The sequence below is a fragment of the Nicotiana sylvestris genome, chromosome 11 (genome assembly GCF_000393655.2).
Source record: "Nicotiana sylvestris chromosome 11, ASM39365v2, whole genome shotgun sequence".
In the NCBI taxonomy this organism is placed as follows: domain Eukaryota; kingdom Viridiplantae; phylum Streptophyta; class Magnoliopsida; order Solanales; family Solanaceae; genus Nicotiana; species Nicotiana sylvestris.
The window spans coordinates 53876060-53886149 of record NC_091067.1 but is presented as its reverse complement, the minus strand read 5'-3'; positions in this window follow the sequence as shown (position 1 = coordinate 53886149).

Sequence of the window (10090 nt, the reverse complement as noted above, 5' to 3'; positions counted from 1 at the left end):
GCTAAATTTCTGCAACAACTAATTTGAGGGATAATTATTGGAAATTTTATAAGTAAAAGGGGAAGAAATAAATCAATTTAAAGCTTTTAAAAATATAGGAAAATTATAAAAACCTTGTGCATGCTTATATATGCATATATGTATTATTGTGAAGGTATATATGTATATAAATATATATATAGGGAAAAACTGGGTATCAACAGCTGCCCTTCTTTACCCGGGAAGGATCAAAGAGTTTTCGGTTAAAGAAATGATGGCCAATTTTGACCGACGGGATGCTTTGGAATTATTGCAAGAACGGACACGAGGTTCCGAAGTGGCTATGGTGAGCGGTTATGGTTCGGGATAGTTGAAGGAACTGGAGCGTGATCGCTCCTACTAGGATAGTGGTTGCTTACTGGTTACATATAGAAAAAAGATGCTACAAACATGTATTTGTGAAAATGTAAACATGATGCAGATTCCCTTTGGACCATCAAGATTGTCTTCGGACGGTTAAAGAAGACGTCCTGGGCCATGAATTGTTTAGTGAGGGATTCGTAGGGCATGAAATGATGTTCTCGGACCATGAAAATGGTACCTCCGAACCATGACGCCCTTGAATAATGATATTCAAATTTGAGAGAGATTCTTAGGTCATGACATGGTGTCTTCCGGCTATAAGGATGATGCCTTTAGACTATGACGCCTTCGGATAGATTGGCAATATTTCAGCCCATGATATGTAGTAATGATAAGACAAGGCTTAGTCTTGTGAATTGGAAGGAAAAGCTTAGCACTATTGAAAAAGCAAATAGATAGTGCAAGAAATAGAGCAAGATTTGTTCCGAGAGGGGAAACGTTTAGTACCATGAAGATGGGGAGACAAGGATTAGCCTCATGCAGGTGTGGAGGCAAGGATTAGCCTCATATAGGTAGGGAGACAAGGATTAGCCTCATGCAAGTATGGAGGCAAGGATTAGCCTTATGCAAGTAGGGAGGCAGGGATTAGCCTCATGGAGGTGTGGAGGCAAGGATTAGCCTCATGCAGGTATGGAGGCAAGGATTAGCCTCATGCAAATTGGGAGGTAGGGATTAGCCCCATGCAGGCATGGAGGCAAGGATTAGCCTCATGCAAATAGGGAGGCAAGGATTAGCCTCATGCAAGTAGGGGGCAAGGATTAGCCTCATACAAATAGGGAGGAAAGGATTAACCTCATGCAAGTAGGGGGCAAGGATTAGCCTCATGCAAGTAGGGAGGCAGGGATTAGCCTCGTGCAAGTAGGGAGGTAGGTATTAGCCTCATGCATATAGGGAGGCAGGGATTAGCCTCACGTAAGTATGGAGGCAAGGATTAGCCTCACGCAGATATGGAGGTAGGGATTAGCCTCATGCAAGTGGGGAGGCAAGGATTATCCTCATGCAAATAGGGAGGCGAGGATTAGCCTCATGCAAATAGGGAGGCAAGGATTAGCCCCATGTAAACAGGGAGGCAAGGATTAGCCTCATGCAGAAAGCAAGTAGTAAGTAAAAGCAGCATATGTCTTAACTGGAGATGTATATTCGGTGTCTGATGGCCTGATTAATAGTGATCTTGCTGCATGCATATATTTGCAGATGTTATCGTCATGTCAGATGTGCTTGCGTTCAAAGAAAAATTGTAAGTTTTGTGAGGGGGAGTTTGGTTCGTGCTTCATTTGCCGTCCTTCGCTTTGCTCTGTTCTAAAAGCCTTTCGAGTTCCCCTGGGTGACACCTGACTGTTACGAAAATAGAGTTTTCAAAAAAATAAAAAATTATCGATAAAAAAAGAAGAAGAGTTATTTAGAAATATGTTGATACATTAAGTAATTTTAGATGAACCAGTGACTATAACGTATCTCAAAGGCATTGCAGCTCTCTTATATTTGAATTTTAAGGGTCCTCCTCAAAATTCTGCCCCAGTTCAGTAGATGATCTTTGACTGTTTGCAGATAACAGGCCTTGCTAAATCTTCTTCGGAATTTTGAGAATTTTGCCCCAGTTTCTTAATTGACTTTCTGGCATGCGATGGCGTTGGCTGGACTTGCTCTAGAATTTTGAGGGTCCTCCGCAAAATTCTGCCCCAATTTCTAAACTTAGGGGAAATAAAATTTTTATTATGATATGACCAAACCAATAAGGCTGCCTACGTATCCCCTTTTAAACGGGAATCAGGTCAAGCGTAGTTCAATTATATTAGAAGAGAAATGTAAATTAATCTAGGCATAGTATCTCTTGACCGCGTCTGAATTGATTGGTTTTGGCCAGATTTCTCCATCCATTTCTACGAGTATGAGTGCTCCTCCTATCAGTACCCTGTGAACCATGTGCAGACCTTGCCAGTTGGGAGAGAATTTCCTTTTGGCTTCATTTTGATGTGGAAAGATTTTCTTCAATACCAGCTGCCCTGGTGCGAACTATCTTGGTTATACCCTTTCGTTGAAAGCCTGGTCATTCTGCTCTGGTAAAGTTGGCCGTGACATACCGCGTTCATCCTCTTTCCATCTATGAGGGCCAATTTTTCATAGCAACTCCTTATCCACTCTGCATCGCTGAGTTCAGCTTCCTAAATGATTCTTAAAGAAGAAATCTCCACCTCGGCTGGGATGACAACCTCGGTACCATAAACCAATATGTAGGGAGTTGCCCCGATCAATATGCGAACCATAGTGCGGTATCCCAATAAAGCAAAAGGTAACTTCTCATGCCATTGTTTGTGGTTCTCTACCATTTTCCTTAGTATCTTTTTGATATTTTTGTTAGCGGCTTCTACGGCTTCATTCATCTGAGGTCTGTAGCCTGTGGAATTCTTGTGCTAGATTTTGAAAGTGTCACACATTCCCTTCATCAAATCACTATTGAGATTGGTGGCGTTATCAGTAATAATGGACTCGGGAACCCCAAATCGGCAAACGATACGATCCTTGACAAAATCTGCGATGACTTTTTTTATTACAACTTTGTAAGATGTAGCTTCTACCTATTTCATGAAGTAATCAATGGATACTAAAATAAACCTGTGTCTGTTTGAAGCAGTGGGCTCAATCGGACCAATAACATCCATTCCCCGGGCGGCGAATGGCCAAGGCGAGCTTGTTGCATTGAGCTCGTTTGGTGGCACTTTCATCATATCGACATGCACCTGGCACTAAAAGCATTTGCAGACATATTGGATGCAATCTGTTTCCATGGTCATCCAAAAGTAACCGACCATAAGTATCATCTTAGCCAAGACGAAACCATTCATGTGCGGGCCACAGGTCCCGACATGTACATCCTCAAGTAGCTTAGAAACTTCCTTTATGTCTACACATCTTAGTAAACCCAAATAAAGAATTAATTAAACTCTCATTTTAATATTTTTCGAACCATAATTTCCTTTAATTTAACTAGTAAAAGGTAATCATCACTGAATAAATAAAATGTTTACAACTTTTAATATTAAATATCCCATGATCATCCCAGAACCCGGTGTCACAATTGCATGAGTAATCACTAGGAAATCAAATTAAGTACAATAATTGTCCGGGATATAGATTTGGACAAGAAGTAAATACAATACGCTAAAAGAGACTATGCTGGCCGCGGGTCACCTTGAGATATGTAGCTCACCTAAGTCTTCGTATCATCCATGCTGCTACTCCCATTAGGCCGTTATAGGTACATGTGCCTGTGCAACAAAAATGCACAGAAAGTGTAGCATGAGTACAAAAATAACATGTACTCAGTAAGTATCCCGTCTATCTTAAAGAAGTAGAGACGAGAGGTCGACTTCGACACTTACTAGTGGTCCAATAATAATATACCAATAATTTAATAAATCGAGGAATTTCATAAAAATGACGGTAACTCAAATAGCATGAGGCAAGTAAATAATTCTTTCGTTTATAGGAAATTCCCAGATTCATTTTCATCATTTATACATTTTTCTCAGGCCAGGGAGAAACAAATATCAACATCTATGAATTTCAAGTCAAGCAATACAAGCATGCGCAAATCATGCCGAGGTCGTACGGCCCGATCCAACAAATATTTAAACTATGCACTGCTCGAGGGTCGAATGGAGCGAACCATAGATGCATCTATTATCCCGCTCGCGAAACATACATGCGACGTGGTCAAATATAAATAAACAATCACCCCGCTCGCGAATCATACATGCGACTGTAATGACCTAATCGGTCGTTTTGAGCTTTTGCACTTTGATCGCCAGTTCTTGGGCATGACTTTCCGTGTGTAATGTATTATGACTGATGTAGATCGTTGGTTTTGGTTTTCAGGAAAATCGGAAGGAATTTGAAAGAACATTCTCAGATGAAAGCTTTGAATTTGAAAGGTTTGACTAAGAGTTGACTTATTTGTATATGATCCTGGAACGGAAATTTTATGATTTGTTTAGCTTCGTTGGGCGATATATGACTTAGGAGTATGATTGGAATGAGTTTTGGAGGTCCGGTGTAGAATTAGGCTTGAATTGGAGAAGTTAGTGTTTTGGCGATTTCCGGTTGATAGGCGAGATTTTGATCCGAGGGTCAGAATGGAATTCCGAGAGTTTCTATAGCTTCTTTATGTCATTTGTGATGTGTGTGCAAAATTTCAGGTCATTCGAATGTGGTTTGGTTGGATTTTTGATCGAAAGCGTATTTCGGAAGTTTTTAGAAAACTTAGGCTTGAATTCAATGTAAATTGATGGATTTGTTGTTGTTTGAGGTGTTTTGATGATTGTAACTAGTTTTAATGAGGTCCCGGGGGCCTCGGGTGAGTTTCGGATGATCAATCGGACCATTTTTGGCTTTGAAAAGTTGCAGAAAATGCGGGTTCAGTAGTTGCAGGGTTTTACTCTTCGCATTCGCGAGTGGGTCTTCGCGTTCGCGAAGAATCAGAAGACGTTGAGGATTTTTGCCTTAGCGTTCGCGAAGGGCTGGCCAGTGGTGTATCGCGTTCGCGATAGGAGCCTCGCGATCGCGTAGAGGTCAGTTAGGTGGGGTCTATTTTTTCCCATCGCATTCGCGATGGTAAGGACGCGTTCGCGAAGGGTGTTCATGTTAAAGCATCGCGTTCGCGAAGGAGAATTTTTGGTCAAAGTAAGTTTGTACTATGAGAACGCGAGGGGTTAACCGCGTTCGCGAAGAAGGAAAGCTAGACCTGGGCAGAAAGTTTATAATATTTCATCCGCGATTTTGAGTCATTTTTCTTCCTTAGCTGAGTATTTTGAGAGCTTTTTGAAGGTGATTGAAGAGGGATTCAAGGATAATTGATTGGAGGTAAGATATTTGAACCTAAAACATGATTCTATTGTGAAATTAACCTAGAAATTCATGGAATTTAAGCTAAAAATGGAAGAACTAGGGCTTGGGATTTTTAACTTTTGAATTGGGATTTGAAGGACCATTTGATGTCAGATTGGAGAACTTTTGATATGTATGAACTCGTGGGGTGATAAGGAATCTAATGATGTGAAAATTTCTGAGTTTCGAGAAGTGGGCCCGGGGCTCGGGTTTCGGTAATTTCGGGATTTGTGCCCTATATTGATTGTTTTCGCTTGGGCTTTGTTCCCTTAGAGTATTGTGATGTATTCGTTCTGATTTTGGATAGATTCGACGTGTGTGGAGGCCATTTTGAGGGGCAAAGGTGTCGCGAGCTAGAGATTTCGCCGGTTCCAGGTGAGCATGGTTGTAAATGATGCTCTGAGGGACTGAAACCCCGGATTGCACATCGTAGTGCTATATTGAGGTGAGATACGCGCTGATAATGAGCGTGGGGTTGTTTACTATTGGGGATTGTGACTTGGTCCATCCCGATTGATGATTTTACTGCGTATTTGACTGAAACCTATTTGTTAGCATCACGATTTGGGCTGATTGCAATATTTGGGCTTCGTGCCAACTATTTGAACCCTCCGTGGATTTTTATCACTATTTTCTCACTGCTTTGACTTATTACTTGAATTCAATCCTGTTGATATTTACTGTTTTACAAACTCAGCCACCGTTACTCATATTTGAAACTTAAATGATATTTCTAAATGATGTTTTTGGCTGAGAACTACTGTTTTACTAATGCCCGAGGGGCTTGTGATGATTTTCAGACTGAGTGAGGCCGATGGCCATATATGAGGATATGCTGAGTGATATGAGGCCGAGGGCCTGAGATACTTTTATACGCCACGAGGTGGCTTGAGTGATGTGAGGCCGAGTGCCGAGAGATGATGCCACGAGATGGCTTGATATTGCTATTGGACCGTAAGGGGCCCCTCCATAGTCTGCACACCCACAGTGAGCGCGAGTACCCATCATGATCTGAGAGTGAGCCTGAGGGGCTGATATTGTTCTGAGAGTGAGACCGAGGGGCTGATATTATTATGAGAGTGAGCCCGAACGGGTGGTACTGTTTTGAGAGATTGCCTGAGGGGCAAACTTTTATGTGTTCATCTTTCATATTTACTTGGCATTTTACCTGTTATACTGTGGTATTTGTGCCCGAGGGGAAGATGTTCTGTGCTTATCGGCACTAACTATTTTGCATTCATTTGCATAACTGTTGAAAAAGTCATTTTCGAAATAAGGTTTTAAACTGAGCTAAGATGTTTCTAAAGATTCACAACTTCATTGCTTTTCTCAAAGGTTTTACACTGCTTCTATACAGCATGTTGGTTTGCCTTACATGATTTCTTACTGCTCAGTTGTTATTTACCTTTATTACTCATTGAGTTGGAGTACTCACTTTACTCCCTACACTTTGTGTGCAGATGCAGGTATTTATACACCCGGTAGTGGGTTTTGGCTAATCGGTGGAAGAGTTATCAGAGTTTAGTAAGGTGGCTGCTAGCGTTCGCAGCACCGTTTTCTCTCCCTTTTTACTCATCAGTCCTGTCGTTGTATAGTTCAGACCTTGTAGTTGTATTTATAATCTAATAGATGTTCGTGACTAGTGACACCCTGGTAAGGGCTGTGTCGGGTTGGGTTTCCATTTTGTTATCTCTATTTCCGCTAAATATTGCTATTAAATCATGTTTGAAGTATCTTTATGTTATTTAACTTCTTAAAAGTGTGAATTATGTAAACTGGTTGGCCTTGTCTTCACGAGAGTCGCCATCACGACCGGGTTCGGGGTTAGGGTCGTGACAAGTTGGTATTAGAGCCTAGGTTACATAGGTCTCATGAGTCATGAGCAGGTTTAGTAGAGTCTCGCGGATCGGTACGGAGACGTCTGTATTTATCCTCGAGAGGCTGCAGAACCTTTAGGAAAATTTCACATTCTTGAATTCTTATCATGCGTCTTTGATTCATCTTGAAAAGTAACTCTTGAAATTCCTTCCACACGTTCGCACGCGCGCATGAGCTCTTAGTATCAGATGTGCCTTGATAGCTTGTGATCCCCTGATCGAGGGGCGAGATGTGATCTCTGTGAGTTTGATGTGGGGCCAGTCTGGAGGACTTGAGGCCAGATCTTTGAGTATGGCTTGAGCACCGAGGTGCTAATTGTGTGAGCAAGTGCTTTTGAATTTATATGTTCGGTAATTTTTCCCTATTAGTTAAAGGGATGGCTGGATGGCTATGTAATGAGAATGTTAGTGCTACGAGATGTATTCGTATTATTTGGAAGTGACGAGAAAGGTCTGCTGGAGGATAGAAGAACTATTAGGTGCTTTATTTCCGTCTTGATTTGAGGTATAGCCTGAGTTATAGGTGTGTGAAGAATCTTTCCATGTCTCCTAGTTGGGAGTGGAGTAGATTTCATGTTGCGGTATGAGTTCAGACTCAGGAAGACTAAGTGACGGCATAATGGTTATGACGGTGGAAGGTATACATAAAAGTTAGTTTAAGGCGAAGCAGGTGGGTTATCTCCTACGAAGTGTTCTGGAGTTGTGTGATCTTTATGTTGTCTATTAGAAGATCCCATTTACAAGTGAAACATATGTGTGAATTTAATTTGGGTCGCTTAAGAGAGTGAGTTTAATTGTTACGAGAGTAAATGCAAGATTTGTAGAAGATATGAAGTACCAGATGGTCTGTGTTCCATGAGCTTATGAAGGATTGAGTTAATCCCACTATGGTATTGTGGCAGCAATAGAGTATATACTTTACGAGTTACTGAGTATGTTTTGATCTATGGCTTCGAGCCAAGTTAGGGAGTCTGCTATTGATTAGTTGATTGCACGTTTATGTGCTATGTTGGTCCCAGTTCGAGGCGTTCAAGCGAATCAGTTATGGCCTATGGGGATTGAGACCGAGGATGGCTCGAGTAAAGGAATTTTTTTGACAAAGGTTATAATATGCTTCATAGGGTAAGAACATCATGCGATGTCTTAAGTTGTTATTGGTAAAGAATGATCGGTGCATAGAGCAGGAAGTTGCTTGGTTGTATTAGGATGAGGATTTCATTTTGCGGTGTCGGAGTGCCAGTGAGGCACGAGTGGTTCTGTTCGTTGGGTCAGGTAAATTGCAGTTTGAATAAGAGAGAATGACTTGCGAGAATGGTTCTAATGTGTTCAAGATTCTACATGTAACAATAAGGTAAGTTAAAGTTGTATATGTGGTTAGAAACTGAGTTTTCATTGGAAGGGGTCAAGACTTATGGTATTTTCTTTATAAATTATGAGATTCTATGTATCAGTACTAGGAAGGTAAAGGTAACAGAGTTAGATTCGCAGGAAGTCTCTTCAGAGAAAAGTACTTTGATCGTGGTGCTCGTGGGAATATCTAAGAAAGTATTCAGCGGCTTATGAGCCTTAGACGGTGTGTCGTTATGCTTGGGTCTAGTGTGGTAAGTCTGGGTTGAGGAATTGTGATGTTATAGCAAGAATGAGTATCAAGTTGAAGGTAAATCAAAAGGAAATTCGAATAGATGGGATAGCTTGATAGTAGACCGAATCTGTATGGTAAGGATATGATTAATTCCTTGAGTGTGTTCGAGGTAATAAGTGCTTTCAGGTAATTTGCGGCGATTCTCTTAGGTTTTGATGGCTTGCTTAGCTTGATCGAGTTAGAAGGATTCAGTCCCGACAGGTCTGATTTGTGCAAAGGGAACTCAGAGAGTTCTTGATGTTTTTTACCGAGGTTTGAAGATGTATATCTTCTATGGACATGTGATGTATAGTGATTTTTCTTCTAGACCGGACCAATGGAAGGTTCTTGACTAGTTGAGTGCGTAGATGTCTGTGTCTCGTAAGGGAGATGAAGTTCTCATGCTATCCTAGGATGGTATGGTATATGCGGTATGTCGTGCGGACCGAGATTTGCATGTGTAAGGTTACAGTTCAGTTCTGAAAGGAAGTTCATGAAACTCTTAGGCAGTGGGTAGCCTCAGATGATTAAGGAAATGGTATTGCCAATCATAAGTGATTTGACAAGAATATATGTTTCAGGAAAGGCAATGTGATTAAGTTGATGGCACTTCGGTAGTATTGTGACACTTTTGGGCTAGATCGGCTGCTGACATTCGAGTTTGCATGGGGGCACAGGGGAATATTTGAATATCTCCAGTGGAGTGATTTGGTATTTGAGGTGTGGTATGTGTTTGAACGGCGGAATTGGGATCAGGTATGATAATTCATGTTCTATATGGAGTTGGAGACTGGGAGTCCTCATGTTCAGGCTATGTTGCGGTCGTGAGTCGCGTGTGTCGGCACTGTGTAGTGACTATCGGGGTTTGGAGACCTGAGCGGATCTCTTGTTGCTTGGTATGTTAGATTTGGAAGTGATATTGGGTTCAGACTGGTTGTCTTCGTGTTGTGTCATTATGGACTATTACGCTAAGGCAGCGTTGTTGACTATGCCAGAAAATGCTACGGATTTAGTGGTAATGTTCGGCAAATTATGTCCCATTGGAGGAATTTTACATGCCGAAGACCCAGCGGACGACTAGGAAGGATTTGTCTTTCTTATTTGGGCTCTTGTAATGAGTGTCAGTGCTGAGGCTCCTTATGTAGATTGAGTTCCGGTGGTGAGGAACTTTTTGGATGTGTTTCTTGTGGTCGGGCATGATGCTGGGCAAGGTTATTGATTTGGTGCCGGGCATAGTATCGTATGGCATCGACAGGAGTTATAGTAGTGGAAGGAACAACTTCAGGATTTCCTTGATAAAGAGTTC